Here is a 15,015-nt window from a genome sequence, read left to right on the forward strand (position 1 = left end):
CTTAATTCTCACACTGAATAGCAGCCCTGCCCCCGCCAAAAATCCTAAGGCGGGAAGCAGCATTTGAATCTCAGTCCCCAAATGCTGGCTGGGAGGACCAGGAGGCGAGGTGGGTGTGAGGAGAACATTCAGAGGTCAGCCCACTGGTTGGAGAAAATGCCAAGAAAAGGGAAAAGAAATAAAACTATTGAAGGGTACTTTATCGGAGAAAAGACACTTCCTCCCTTCCTTTCTGATGGGGAGCAACAATGCTTGCCATCAGGCAAAGACACAGAAATCGAAGATTCTGTGTCCCAGCCCACCCAATGGGCTCGGGCCATGGAAGAGCTCAAGAGGAATTTTGAAAATCAAGTTAGAGAGGTGGAGGAAAGACTGGGAAGGGAAATGAGAGGGATGAGGGAGAAGCATGAAAAGCAGATCAGCTCCCTGCTAAAGGAGAACCAAAAAAATCTTGAAGAAATTGGCACCTTGAGAACTAGCCTAACTCAGCTGGCAAGGGAGGTGCAAGGGGCCAATGAGGAGAAGAATGCTTTCAAAAGCAGAATTAACCAAATGGAAAAGGAGATTCAAAAGCTCACTGAAGAAAACAGATCTTTCAAAACTGGAATGGTACGGATGGACGCTAAGGACTTTTCGAGAAAGACAGATATCTCAGAACATACCACGCAGATTCAAAAAATGGAAGATAATGTGAAATATCTTATTGGAAAAACAACTGACCTGGAAAATAGATTCAGGAGAGACAATGTAAAAATTCTGGGACTACCTGAAAACCATGATCAAAAGAAGAGCCTAGACATCATCTTCCATGAAATTATCAAGGAAAACTGCCCTGAGATTCTAGAACCAGAAGGCAAAATAAATATTCAAGGAATCCGCAGAACACCGCATGAAAGAGATCCAAAAAGAGAAACTCCTAGGAGCATTGTGGCCAAATTCCAGAATTCCCAGGTCAAAGAGAAAATATTGCAAGCAGCTAGAAAGAAACAATTCAAGTATTGTGGAAATACAATCAGGATAGCACAAGATCTGGCACCCTCTACATTGAGGGATAGAAGGGAATGGAATAGGATATTCCAGAAGTCAAAGGAACTAGGACTGAAGCCAAGAATCACCTACCCAGCAAAACTGAGTATAATACTTCAGGAGAAAAAATGGTCTTTCAATGAAATAGAAGACTTTCAAATTTTCCTGATGAAAAGACCAGAGCTGGAAAGAAAATTTGACTTTCTAACACAAGAATGAAGAGAACCATGAAAAGGCGAACAGCAAAGAGAAATCATAAGGGACTTACTAAAGTTGAACTGTTTACATTCCTACATGGAAAGACAATATTTATAACTCTTGAAACATTTCAGTATCTGGGCACTGGGTGGGAGTACACACACACACACATGCACACACGCACACATACATAGAGACAGAGTGCACAGAGTGAATTGAAGAGGATGGGATCATATCTTAAAAAAAAAATGAAATCAAGCAGTGAGAGGGAAATATTGGGAGGAGAAAGGGAGAAGTTATATGGGGCAAATTATCTCTCATAAAAGAGGCAAGCAAAAGACTTATTAGTGGTGGGATAAAGAGGGGAGGCAAGAGAAAAACATGAGGTCTACTCTCATCACATTCCACTAAAGGAAAGAATATAATGCACACTCATTTTGATAGGAAAACCTATCTCATAATACAGGAGAGTGGGGAACAGGGGCACAAGCAGGGTGGGGGGGAGGATGGAGGGGAGGGCATGGGGAGGAGAATGCAATACGAGGTCGACACTCATGGGGAGGGAAAGGACCATAAGAAAATAGAAGTAAAGGGGGACAGGATAGGATGGAGGGAAATATAATTAGTCCTATACAACACAACTAGTATGGAAATCATTTGCAAAACTAAACAGATATGGTCTATATTGAATTGCCTGTCTTTCAAGGGGAAGGGGTGGAGAGGGAGGGAGCTAAGGAGGTTAGAACTCAAAGTGTTAGGACCAAATGTAATGTTCTTACCACTGGGTAACAAGAAATACAGGTTAAGGGGTCAAGAAAGCTATCTGGTCCTACAGGACAAAAGAGAAGACGGAGACAAGGGCAGGGAGGGAGGATAGAGGAGAGAGCAGATAGGTCACAGGGGCAATTAGAAAGCTCGGGTTTGGGTGGGGAGGGGATAAAAGGGGAGAAAATTTGTAACCCAAAATTGTGTGAAAATAAATGTTAAAAATTAATAAAAAAAAAAAACAAAGAAAAATGAAGAAAAAAAAAGAATTACTGTACTACTTGAATGCTATGATCACAAATAAAACAAAATACTAGACACAATATGTCAACATATCACAAAAAAAAAACTGCTCTTCTTAGAACCAGAGGGTAAAGTGGAAATAGAAGTCCACAATTCACCTCTTGAAAGAACCCCCTAAATGGAAACTTCCAGTAATGTCACAACCAAAATCCAGAGTTTCTACATGAAAGAAAAAATGCCATCGTCAGAAAGAAAGAATTCAAATACTGAGGAGTTACAATCATACAAGATTTAGCAGCCACCACTCAAAAGGAGTGGGGAGTTTAGAATACAATATGCCAGAATCCATAAGTCAAGAACAGCTTATCCAACAAAACTGAATATAATGCTATGGGGTAAAGAGGGGGAAAGGGATTTTTTAACAAAATAGAGGACTTCTAAGTATTCCTGATTAACAGACCATATCATCATAGAAACTTTGAAGTTCAAATACAGGAATTAAGAGAAACATAAAAAGAAATACACAAACACAAGGGACTAAATAAGGATGAACAAACATTTGTAAGTAAACAAGGATAAACAGCTTACATTCCAATACTGGAAGATGATACGTATGTTCCTCCTCGCACATTAGCATCAACAGACATCACAGAATGAGACTAATTAAACAGAAGGCTTAAAAATGGTTCTGTTATGACCTGATGTTTTTAAAAGCATACAAAAAGAGAGAAAGAGGAATATACTATGAGAAAAAGGAAAAGGAAAGTCAAGGAAAATTCTCTCACATAATCTAAGTGCAGAAGTAGAAGTCTACACAAATTTGTACCTCATTTTCATTTGAATGGGTGAAGAAGGAAAGAAAATACACATATAGTTGAGTACAGAAATATATTTCACTTAATGGGGGAATAGGAGGGAGAATAGGTTAAAGGAGGGAAAAAACTCTAAGGACATACTGTGCAAAACTATAGCTCCTTTTGAAGTGGCAAAGAATTGGCTCTGGGGGTGGGCGTCATCAACTGGGGAATGGCAAAACAAGTTATGAATGTTATTAAATGTGATAGCATACTACTATGTTGTAAGAAACGATGAAGGGGATGGCTTGAGAGAAATACGGGAAGACTAGCATGACCTGATGCAGAGCAAACAGAACCAGGAGAACAACTTACACAATAACAATGATATTTTGACTTAGGAACTCTGATCTGCATAATCCCCAATTCCAATTCCAGAGGATTAATGTTATGAAAACTGCTGCCCATTTCCTGATAAAGAAGTTGAAAGAATCAGAACGCATCATGGCCATATGTGTGTATATGACATCATCAATGTGGACATTTGCTTTGCTTGATGATAAAAATACCATCAAGCTTTTGTTTCTCTTGTGTTTTCAGCGGAGAAGAGAAAGTAATTTGACTGATTGAAAAAAATAAAATTTTTTTAAAAATAGTAAATACAAGCCATCACCAGGCCCATAATCAAAGCCTTTCCAAGGTGTAAGGAACTGGCAGAGCTTATAGTACAGTACCTTTGGAAAACCAAGGGCCAACTCCATGCTACTACAGGGCATCAGAATAGCAAATGAGCGAGAAGCCTACAAAAGCATTTCTTAGGAGGGCTACAAACCCCAACTCTTTTCTTTTACATATGATGAAACTGAGGTCCAGGGACGTTTACTGACTTGTCCCAGGTAACAAATTGGAGCAATAATCAAAGGTGGGATTCACGTCCCTCTGACTCCAGAGCCAGTGTGATCTTTTCATTGTATGAGACTGTCAACTATAAAGACAGAAAAATTATCTGAGTAAAGATGTAAAAAAAACCCCAAAAAACTTGAAATGGGGCATAAAAAGTTAAGCTATTATTAATATTTATTTAAAATAGTTCTAATTACAATGATATGCTAGGGGACTTTGGAGGGAAAGGAAAGATTTGGGGTTGCCTAAATTTTATATTTTTAAAGAAAGAAAACACACATCCTCAGTTCCAAACAAGTGACCTCTTTAAAACATAAGCAGTTCCTAAAATAGGAACTATCTGTAACCTAATTGGTCTCAGTCTCTCCTGCTCAATCCATAGTGCCTTCAGATTAATCTTCCTGAAACATGACTTTGCATGTCATTCCTATACAAATCTTTAGGGGATCTTTACTAGCTACAAAAATACAGCTTGAATTATTTTGCTTAATATTCAAGGTCTTCCACAATTTGGCCACTACTTACCTTTCTAACCTATTATTTGAACACTATGCCATGCCAAAAATGGCCTGTTTGTTTTCAGAACCATACAGGATGCTATGCAGATTTTTTGTACTAATCACATCTGCCTAGGACGTTTTCTTCATTAAGAGAATCAAACAACTGGGAGCTAGAAAGGACCTAAAAAGCTACCTATTCCAATCCCTTTGTTTTACAGATGAGAAAAGTGAGGCCCAGGGAATTTAAGTGATTTTCCCAAAATCACCTGCATACACATCAGATGGAAGATCCAAATTCTTCCTTTAAAGACCATCTAAAAATCCATATATACTCAATGAGACCTTTCCCTAATGATTTAGCTCTGAATAAACACTCTTTCCTTCTAAATCCTCTAAGTTTTCACCACATATTTGAAATTTAAAATACTATTTCTCCTCTCCCTCCAACTCATCAATCAATTTTCACAACCAGATAGGAATCTGGAGAGAATCTGTTTAGTCAACTGAAGAACTAGAAGTAGCCTAGCACTCCTGGATCAATAATGTAGTGACAAAGAGAACTTTCTGGTAAATGAAAAAGAAAAATATTCTAGAAATATTATACACATAAGAAATTCTAGATTGCAGCAGCAATGAATTTATTCTGGAGTTGGGGAATGCCTTAGAGAAGTTTAAGAGTCTGGAAGCAGTAGTAGTAAGAAGGCAAACAGTTGTATTCCTCCAAGTATATAATTTTCTTCTCCCTTCTCTGTACTAGCTGTGGTGGCAAAATTACTGAGGGAGACATCTAACATTCTGTAACCGGCAGAAATTCCCTTCAGACCATCCTTGGTGCCACCAGGCAGGTGCCTAACTCTATAATGATACAAGTACTTGATACCCATTATGAGAAAACAAAATCTCTACCAAATACCACAACATTTGGGTTTCTGGTCATATTTTCAATTATGACATAAAATGCTGCTGAACAACATGATGCTGAATATGATTTTGAGGTTGGGCTATACACAAAACTAAGTAATGGGCAGTATTTTTTCCTCCTCTTTAAGAAGCATGAAAAAGGTTACACCATAAGAAGATATGTCCCTGTTCTTTTCTTTCCAACTTTTCTGCAGAGGTAAGGACCAATGCATTTATCATCATATATTTTCAACATGTTTATTAGTTTTGTTTCACTTTTTTATGCTTAATTCTACAGGACAATTCTTTGGGAAGAAGTATGAAAAGGGAGAACATGGGGGAAAGTAAGTGATGCAAAAATGAAAGATAAAAACTTTATATTTAAAAATAATGAAGCAAACATGAAATCAGGAAGGATCATCTTCACTAACAGAAAGAGCTAAGGTGTGGGAAATCATTTGTATTTAGTTCTAGAAAATATTGATATGGTTGATGTTCTGGGACTACACTTCAAACAAAATAATGAAACTGCATTATGAAAATCTGATTCCCCCAAAAAGGAAAAGACTGCTTGCTTTCTCCATTCTATTCCTGGCTGTCTCCTACCCTCCCTGCATACACAATTCTGACCCTCTTGTAAATCCAGAATGTACTTCCCTCCTAATAGAGAAATTATTTAACAGGTCATAAGACCTCAGGTGTCACCTTCTTTATGAAATCTTTCCTTCACTATCTTCCCATGTAAAACAGTTCTTTTCTTCCTCAGAATTTTCTAGAGTACTTTGCTTGCACTTCTACTTTGTTCCCAATGTACTATACCCTGTATTATATCTATCTGTACAGATATCATTCTTTACCCAATATAAGATGCTTAAGGTCAAGGACTGCATCCTTTTTCATCTCTGTATTCCCAAAGCCTAGAACAGTAGTTTGTACAGAGGTATTTTTAAGAAGTTTTCAGAAGAAAGATGCCAACAAGAATTTTTAAATATAAGTTATTTAAATAGAAGTTCACATCAATAATCTATCCAGGCCAAGACTGTTCTAACTGTAGGACCTTTTACAGACATATCATACTAATTTCCCAAGTTCAAGGATAAGAATTCCTTTCTTTTGATTACTTTTATTTATTTCATTGGATATTTCCCAATTACATGTAAGTTTTTTAACAATCATTTTTTTAAAAATTTTGAGTTTCAAATTCTCCCCCTCTCTCCCTTCCACTCTCCTTGAGAAGCAAGCAATTTGATTTTGATTATACATGTAAGGCCGTGCAAAACATAATATATTAGTGATGTTGCAAAATAAAACACTAAAAATTAAAATGGTAAAAAGATGTATGCATCAATCTGCGCTCATCAGTTCTCTCTCTGGAGGTAGACAGCTTTCTTTTTTTACCATGGGTCTTTGTAACTGTCTTGGACTCAGTGTCTTGATCAGAGTAGCTAAGTCTTTCCAAGAACTGATCATCCTCACAATGCTGCTGTTACCATGAACAATGTTCCCCTGATTCTGCTCGCTTCACTTTATATGAGTTCATACGAAGTCTTCCCAGGTTTTTCTGAAACTATTCTGCTCATCATTTCTTACAGCTCAATATTATATTATTACAATTATATGCTACAACTTGTTCAGACATTCCCCTACTAATGGGCATCCCCTCAATTTCCAATCCTTTGTCACCACAAAAAGGGATTCTATAAATATTTCTGCACAAATGTGTCCCTTCCCTTTTATTTGATCTCTTTGGCATACAGAATTGGTAATGGTATTGGTAGGTCAAGGGGTATACAGAGTTTTATATCACTTGGGGCATAATTCCAAATTTTTCTCCAGGATGGTTATAGTAGTCCACAACTCCACCAACAGTGCATTAGTGTAGTAATTTTTCCACATTCCTTCTGTCATTTGTCATTTTCCTTTTCTGTCATGTAAGTCACCCTGACAGGTATGAAGTGGTACCTTAAAGCTCTCTTAATTTGCATTCCTCCAAGCAGTAATGATTTAGAGCAGTTTTCCACGTGACTATTGATAGTTTTGATTTCTTCTGAAATTTGTTCATATGCTTTGATCATTTATTAACTGGGGAATGGCTTCTACTTTTACAAATTTATTTCAGTTCCCCATATATTTGAAAATTAGAGTTTTTCTCAGAGAAATTTGCTGCAAATTCTACCTCACCCTCCCCCTTTTCCTGGTTTCCCTCTAATTTTGGTTGTGTAAGTTTTATTTGTGCAAAAGGTTTTTTTGTTTCATGTAATCCAAATTATCTATACTGCTTCCTATAATCCCCTCTATCTCTTGTTTGGTTCTCTTATCCATAGATAAGATACATTTTTCAATGTTCCCCTCATTTACTTATGATGTCTGTCACCTTTTCTCTCTGAATCACTTATTCATTTTGATCTTATCTTGACATTTAGCAAGAGATACTGGTCTATGCCAAGTTTATACCAAACTGCTTTTCAGTTTTCTCAGCAATTTTTGTCAAACAGTAAATTATTACTCCAAAAGTTTGGCTGTCTGGCTTGATCAAACACTAGATTACTGTGATCGTTTACTAGTGGATATTGTGTACCTAATCTATCCCACTGATTCACTACTCTGTTCTCAGCCAGTACCAGACTATTTTGATGATTACCTTTCTGCAACAGAGTTTGAAATCTGGAGCTGCTAGGCTGCCTACTTTAACATTTTCTTCACTGATTCCCTTGGCGTTCTTGATCTTCTCCTTACTCCAGATGAATTTTGCTACTAGCTTTTCTAGCTCTATAAAATAATTCTTTGGTAGTTTAATTGGCATGGCACTGAATAAGTAAATTAACTCAGGCAAAATTGTCATGTTTATCATAGTGGCCTACCCTACTCCTAAGCAATAATATTTCTCCAATTACTTAAATCTATCTTTGTGTGAAGTATTTCGTAATTGTGTTCATATAATCCCTGTTTGTAGAATCTCAAGTATTCCATATTACCTAGCTATTTTGAATGGAATTTCTCTATATCTTTCTGCTGGATTTTCTTGGTAATATAAAGAAATTTATGTGCCTTCATTTTATATCCTACAACTTTGCTGAAGTTGTTAACTACTTCAGCTTGGTTTTTTTAGTTGATTGTCTATGGTCCTGTAAGTATACCATTATATCATCTGCAAAGAGTTATAATTTTGTTTCCTCAGTGCCTATTCCAATTCTTTCCATTTCTTTTTCTTCTCTTATTACTATGGCTAACATTTCTAGTGCAATATTAATGATAATGGGCACCCTTGTTTCACCCCTGATCTTACTGGGAAGGCTTCCAGCGTATGCCAATTACAAATAATGTTTGCTCTTGGTTGTAGATACTACTTATTTTAGAAAGACTTCATTGATTCCTATACTCCATAACATTTTTAATAAGAATGGGTGTTGTATTTAGTCAAAGGCTATTTCTGCATCTATTGATATAATCTTATTACTTTTCTTATTGATATGGTCAATTATACTGATAGTTTTCCTTGCATTCGTGATATAAATTCCACCTGGTCTGCTACAAGCATTTTCTATTTGATCTCGGAGCTCCGAAATTTGACTATAGCACAGCACCAGGCATGTGACAAGCATTTAAGAAATGCCACTGATTGATATGAATTTCATTTTCTATTCCACAATTACTGTAAAATGTGAATGGAAGTTGGTTTGGTTAATTCAAATGAGTAATTTGATTAGGTAAATATGTCTGAATCCAACCTCTCCCTCCAAACAGAATTAATACGTTAATCATTTGTGTTCCTCACGGATTTTATCTAAAAACTAAAGTACAGGGACAGAGCTAAGATGGCAGAGTAAAGACAGGGACTCACTTGAGCTTTCCCCAAACCCCTCCAAATACTTGTAAAAAATGATTCTAAATTCTAGAGCAGCAGAACCCACAAAAAGGTAGAGTGAAACAAATTTCCAGTCCAAGACAACCTGGAAGGTGGACAGGAAAGGTCTGCTGCACCTGACTGAGAGAGGAGAGCAGTATAGCAGAAAACACACTAGTACAGACTGGGCCCCAGAGAACCTGGAGCAGGCCTCAGAGTACTAAATGTCAAACAGCTATGGCGGTTTCCAGACTTCTCAACCCACAAACGCCAAAGACAGCCTAGGAAGGAAAGTAGGAAAGGTCTATCAGACCTAGGCGAGAGAGGAGCACAGTTCAACCTCAAACTAAACACTGCCTCCAGGGTTGTGGGAGTGCTGGTAGTAGCAGCAGCAACAGCAACAGCTATAGCAACTTTTTCCAGAGCTCTCAGTCCACAGATGGTAATTCGATCAAACAACTCACCAGGAGATGACATGTGTCTCTTTGCTGGCACTGAGGCAGAATTCTGTTGCTTTGCCCTTACTTGGATCTGGCTTGCAGTTCTGGGGAAGGAGAAGCACTGGCATAGCAGAGCTTATGGCCACAGTGGTTAGGGGGGCCCCTGCTCACAGTTCCAGGGCATAAAAGAGTGCTTGTAGTCTCTTACAAACAAGGGCACAGGCCAGGAGAGGATTAAACACCTCTCCTTAGATCATACCACCTTGGAAGAAATGAAAATTTACAGGTCCCTAGAAGGATCTCTGAAAACAGCTGCACAAACCCCGGAAACTTGGAACAGTATGCTCTCCACACTGGAAGCAGAGCCTTTCCTTAACAAGTTAAAAAGTCAAATAATTGGCTGGGAAAATGAACAAACAGCAGACAAAACCTCAAAGTATAGAAACTTACTTTGGTAACAAGATCAAAACATATACTCAGAATAAGACAACAAAGTCAAAACTGTGCCATTCAAAGACTCTAAGAAAAATATGAATTGGTCTCCAGCCAAGGAAGAGCTCAAAAAGGATTCTGAAAATCAAGTAAGAGCAGTAGAGGAAAAAAATGGGAAAGGAAATGAGAGTGATGCAAAAAAACCATGAAAAATTAGTCAATAATTGCCAAAGAAGACCCTCCCAAAATAATGAAGAAAATAACACCTTAAAAATAGACTAGTGAGTGGGATAGGTTTAGTGAAGACTTCTCAGATTGTAATTCTTCTCCCAGGGGTTAGGTAAGGCCTAAAGGCTCAAGGTTACAATATTTTTAGAACAGAATAGTTCCATATAAGGATATAAAACTGTGTAGTGTATTAGGGTCTCAATGATTGGACAAAACTCACATAATTCCTTGATGTCTTCATTTCAAAAAGGATTGGTTAGATTTCGTGTCTAGAATGTAAGATCATATTCTCAGCTAATGAGAACAATGGTCAGTGGGGGGAGGAGGGACTTGCATTAGGGTATATATAATCACTGTCCTTTTCTTTGTCTTCAGCTTTCCTACTCCTACAGGTTATCCCCACTTCTTGAGAATCGAATAAATCTCTTTTCTGTCATCACTTTAAGAGGCCTCTGAGTAATTGATTTATGTAGGGACCTGAGCCATCCCACACAGTTTGGGGGCTTTCGCCCGGGATCTGTGACCTTTCTGAGAGAAGGCTGACAGCTCAGTTCAAAGACTGGGCACCTGTGGGGAGATTTCCCCATAGTCCTTGAAAAGGGCTGCTGGGCCTCCCTCTCTGCAAGGTAATGACCCGAAGCAGAGGAACTCAGTGAAGACAGAAAAGAATAAAGATAGAGACTCCAAAGACTCCAAAGCTGTGAAGTGTGTAAAAATGCCAACCCGTTGGTGTTCAAGTTTGCAGTCAGGCAACTTGTACGCATATACGACCCAGCGGTAAACGCGGGGGGAGGCCTGGGGGTCAATTCGTTGAGTCTTAGGCAGACTTGGGGAGAAGGTGACAACTCCCAACCAAATTAGTGGACTGCGGGACCCCAGGGTGAAGGGCTCCCCCAAAAACGTTTGCTGGGTGACTGCTGGTGACAGGCGACCCTTACCTGAGAGCTGGCAAGAGAGCTAGCAGGAGAGCTAGCAAGGAAGCTAGCATAATTCGTTGAGTCTCAGACTCGGAGGTGTTGGCGACAACCCTCGACCAAAATGGGACAAAAGCAGTCCAAGAATAGAGCTTCGGAGTGGAGTCAGAAAGAAATACCAGTAAATAGTCCCTTGGGAAACCGATTACAAAATTGGCATGAGTTACCAAATTATAGAGAAAAGAATGTAGAAGAAGATGATTAAGTATTGTTGTTTCATATGGGGTGAAAAGACATTGGAGGAGGAGGCACAATCTGGCCCAAATATGGTTCCTCCGAGGACTGGGTTTGCCAAAAATTTAAACCTATATGTACTATTCTATTCTGTTAAATGTTTTGTCTGTATATGTTGTGTTGGTATTTCTGTGTGAATGAAAGTCTGTGTGTCTCTGTTTTTATCTGATAAGGTTGTAAATTTAGCCAGCCAGCCAGCAGGAGCAGAAAGGCTGAGCTGAACTGTCCTTGAAATTCCTGTTACTCCCTTTCTTCCCTTTCTTCAACCTCTCCAGACTAGTTTCAGAGGGGCGGAGGGACAAGGAGAGAGAGAAAGGAAAAAAAAAAATCTTTTTCCCTCAGACCTAAGAGGCATGCTAGCAACCATTTAACCATTTCCTGCCTCACCCAAAAGAAGAAATTTTAGTGTAATGGGAAATAACAGAAAGTTAAGTGAATTCATTCTGGTCGTGTTTGGAATTGTGAATAGGTGAAATGTGTCATTCTTAATTTAATGTTTCAGATAGGTGAGAATTTATTAAAGTTTGGTGGAAGTAAGCAGAAGATTAGAAAGTAAAAAAATCTCAAGTAAGCAACTTAGAGCTGAGAGTTTTGGATTCAGGTTTAATTAGATCAATATATATTTGATGCCAGACAATGTATTTAAAGTAAAAAGATAATAAGTTTAGGTTTTTCTTTTTCTTTGCAGAGTGGGAGGGCCAGAAAGGGGTGGCCTTGGGAATCCTGACAAAAATCAGAGGAGGGCAAAGACACCCAGCAGCATTTCTGCCAAAAATGTTAGATCCAGTAACAAAAGGATAGGTATTTGTTAGATGCAACATTAATCTAATGTAACTGTTTACACGATTTAAAATTTTGTAATTTGTTACATATAGATTGGGGTTTTAAAAAGATGTGATAGAAATCTGATAATTTGAAACTTACATTTGGTTATAAAAAAAAGAGCTGAATAGGTTAATGGCTTCTTTTAAGTTTTAAGTAAACTTAAATAAGTTTAAATTTTTAGGTAATCTATCTAAATATTGTATTAGAAATTGCACTGTTAAGTTAATTAATGAATTGGTTAAAAAGAGCTGTTATGAATTTTTTTATGAGTTTCCTTGTTGTAGCATTCTTATTAAGAAAATGAGAACGCTTTAAAAATGTACATGTATATATACAGGTGTGATTTTCAAGCCTGTTTCATCTGAGCATGTATTATGTTAAAAGTTTATTTCTGTTGTTGAAAAGGAAATTTTAGCTAAAATTATTTTTGCCATGAATCAAGCATTTACTCTAAAGTTATGTTTGTAAAAGAAAGTTTATGGGCAAATGTGAAAAGGCTTTGGGTTTAGGTCTTTTCTTGTGATTTCTGTTAATTAGTTTCAAGGGGATTGTGATAAATTGCAAACTGTTCGTAAGAGAGGAAATATTTGTTGTATTAAGAAATACTTTGTAAAATCTTTTGTATGGTTTTTTGGAAGGCCTACCTATTCAATTTGTATTTGTAAGTTACAAAAGTGGGAATAATTTACTTTCTCTAATAGGATATGAAAATGCAACTGATGTCATCTGAAATTTATTGTTCAGGTTCATAGCTAAAGCAATTTGTTATCACTTATGAAAATTATGTTTGCCATTTGTAATTCTAATGCTAAAACCTAAAGCTGGTACACTGTGTGTATATGTGGGGGAAAGAAGCAGTCCTCAGGCTAGTCACAAGTACAGCCCCAGCAGCTGAGGAGATTGTATATAGAACTTGCTTTGGTGAGAATTTGAAAATGTACAAGAAATGATCTTCAGTGATTGGCTTTTTAGGGCAAATTTAAGATCTAAGAGGTAAATAAAATCCCTGGGAACATTCTTTCTAAATCTAATGGGAATAAGTAGATATTGTATCATTGTTACATAGAACAAGACTGGGATTTAAAGTTAACTGTAATTGTATTTTATTTACAGGGGGATTCAGGGAAAGGAATCACTTACAAAAAAAAAAAAAAGAGAGAGGGGGTGGCCCCAGGTGGTCTGGGAGCTCCAGGAATGGTCTTGATAGGAGTGGCCAGTAAAATGGAGATTTGGACTGTTAGAATTAAGAGTGGGAAATAGAATAGACTTGGGAATAGTGATAGAGTGGACCTTAGGAGAGCCGGTTCACGTGAAAAAACAAACAAACAAACAAAAACAAAACAAGGAGTTTTCAAGGTGAGGTTTTCCAGGACCTTTAGACAAATGGGACTAAAACTCTTTTGGGGTAATGGACAAAGGTCCCAACTTGGAATAAGATCTTTACATGTTACAAAATGATGTAAAAGCAATTAGTATTAAAACAATTAACTGAATTAACTACTGAGACTAAATCAGAGACATCCTCAGTTTGGGGAAAGAATTTCAGTCTAATTTTCTTAGAGGTAGGTAGCCTCTGGTAATATTTGGCATTGAAAGTTAAATGATTGTTTTGATTTGAATTCATTACATGAACATAAAAATTCAAGTTAGTGTTTGAACTTATCACATGTGTAGCTCATTCTTTTAGACTGAGCAGGGTTAGAAAGGGATAAAGTAGTTTGGGAAACGGATATAAATCTGTTAGAGCAATGACTTATGACTGTTATTCAATCAGGAACTAGAACATGTATAGAAAGGCATGTAGGCTACTTAGACCTGCTTCAAAGATGTTCCTTGGCCAATGTGAAATTAGTCATGTCTGAAACTGATTATTGGAGCTTTTTGTGGGACTATTAACTGACTGTTCTTCTGAGTCTAACTCCAGGTGTGGATAGCAAGCGAGGCGGTCTGAGCCACTGATCCATGATGCCAGTAAGCCTGTGAGATGCTGGTATGAACTGCAAAAAGGTGATCTCATGGGAAGGTCGGGAGAGCGGCTGTTCAGCCTGAGCTGAGGTAGGATTCTCCTGACTCAATTTCCCCACTGACACCTGGCAGACTTGAAGCCTGGCTGAATGCCAGTTGACAATCTACTCCTGCCTGGAATTGACATGAAATGAGGGAGATGTTGTTTTCTTGCAACGTCCCCACTCTTAGTGGCAAATTCCTAAAATCAGAAGTTTTGTAAGTAATAATACCAGATCCTTTGAATAATAGATTGTTGGTAGGGGAACATCTGAAGTTCAGTCTAAAATTGAGCTAACAGGTTTAGGACTTTAGACCAACAACAATAAGTTAGGGTCCTCTAATTCTTAGTAATAGTGTGAAGACAATCAGGTCAAGGGCTTGTGAGACTAGCATGCATAGTTATTATTTTGTCCTAGTTGGTTAATGCTAAATGAAAAATCGTTTGTGGACTATATTGTAAATGCTTTAAAAGAAGCATCACATGATCAGAAGTTGGAATTGTTTTATGATGTGATATGCACTGTGTTAAAAATGATTATTTATTGCATTTATATAAGTACTGGAGCCTGGTATTGACTCCTTAGTGAAATCTCATCTTCCTAATGAGGGAATGAATAATGACTTACTGTGAAATGTAGAAGCTGCATTTTAATGTGAATTTTCTTTTTAAAAAAAAAAAGATGACAATTTGTCAAAGTTTCA

At 37.5% G+C, this 15,015-nt stretch overlaps 2 protein-coding genes across 11 annotated transcripts in view; one reads left to right on the top strand and one right to left on the bottom strand.

Moving 5' to 3' along the window:
- TSGA10 (testis specific 10) overlaps positions 1-15,015 on the bottom strand; it is a 144,888-nt gene that overhangs the window by 98,700 nt on the left and 31,173 nt on the right. The window lies entirely within an intron of this gene.
- The window catches only part of C5H2orf15 (chromosome 5 C2orf15 homolog), a 33,383-nt gene continuing 23,782 nt past the window's right edge, over positions 5,415-15,015 (top strand). The window contains exons 1-2 of one of the 2 annotated variants that reach the window (XR_011968161.1): positions 5,415-5,546; positions 5,628-5,673. The gene's annotated coding sequence lies outside the window, so the exon portion shown is untranslated. The remainder of the gene's footprint in view (positions 5,547-5,627; positions 5,674-15,015) is intronic. The other variant, XM_072614662.1, reaches the window with a different exon arrangement.

This window comes from Notamacropus eugenii, chromosome 5 (assembly GCF_028372415.1).
Source record: "Notamacropus eugenii isolate mMacEug1 chromosome 5, mMacEug1.pri_v2, whole genome shotgun sequence".
Classification (NCBI taxonomy): Eukaryota; Metazoa; Chordata; class Mammalia; order Diprotodontia; family Macropodidae; genus Notamacropus; species Notamacropus eugenii.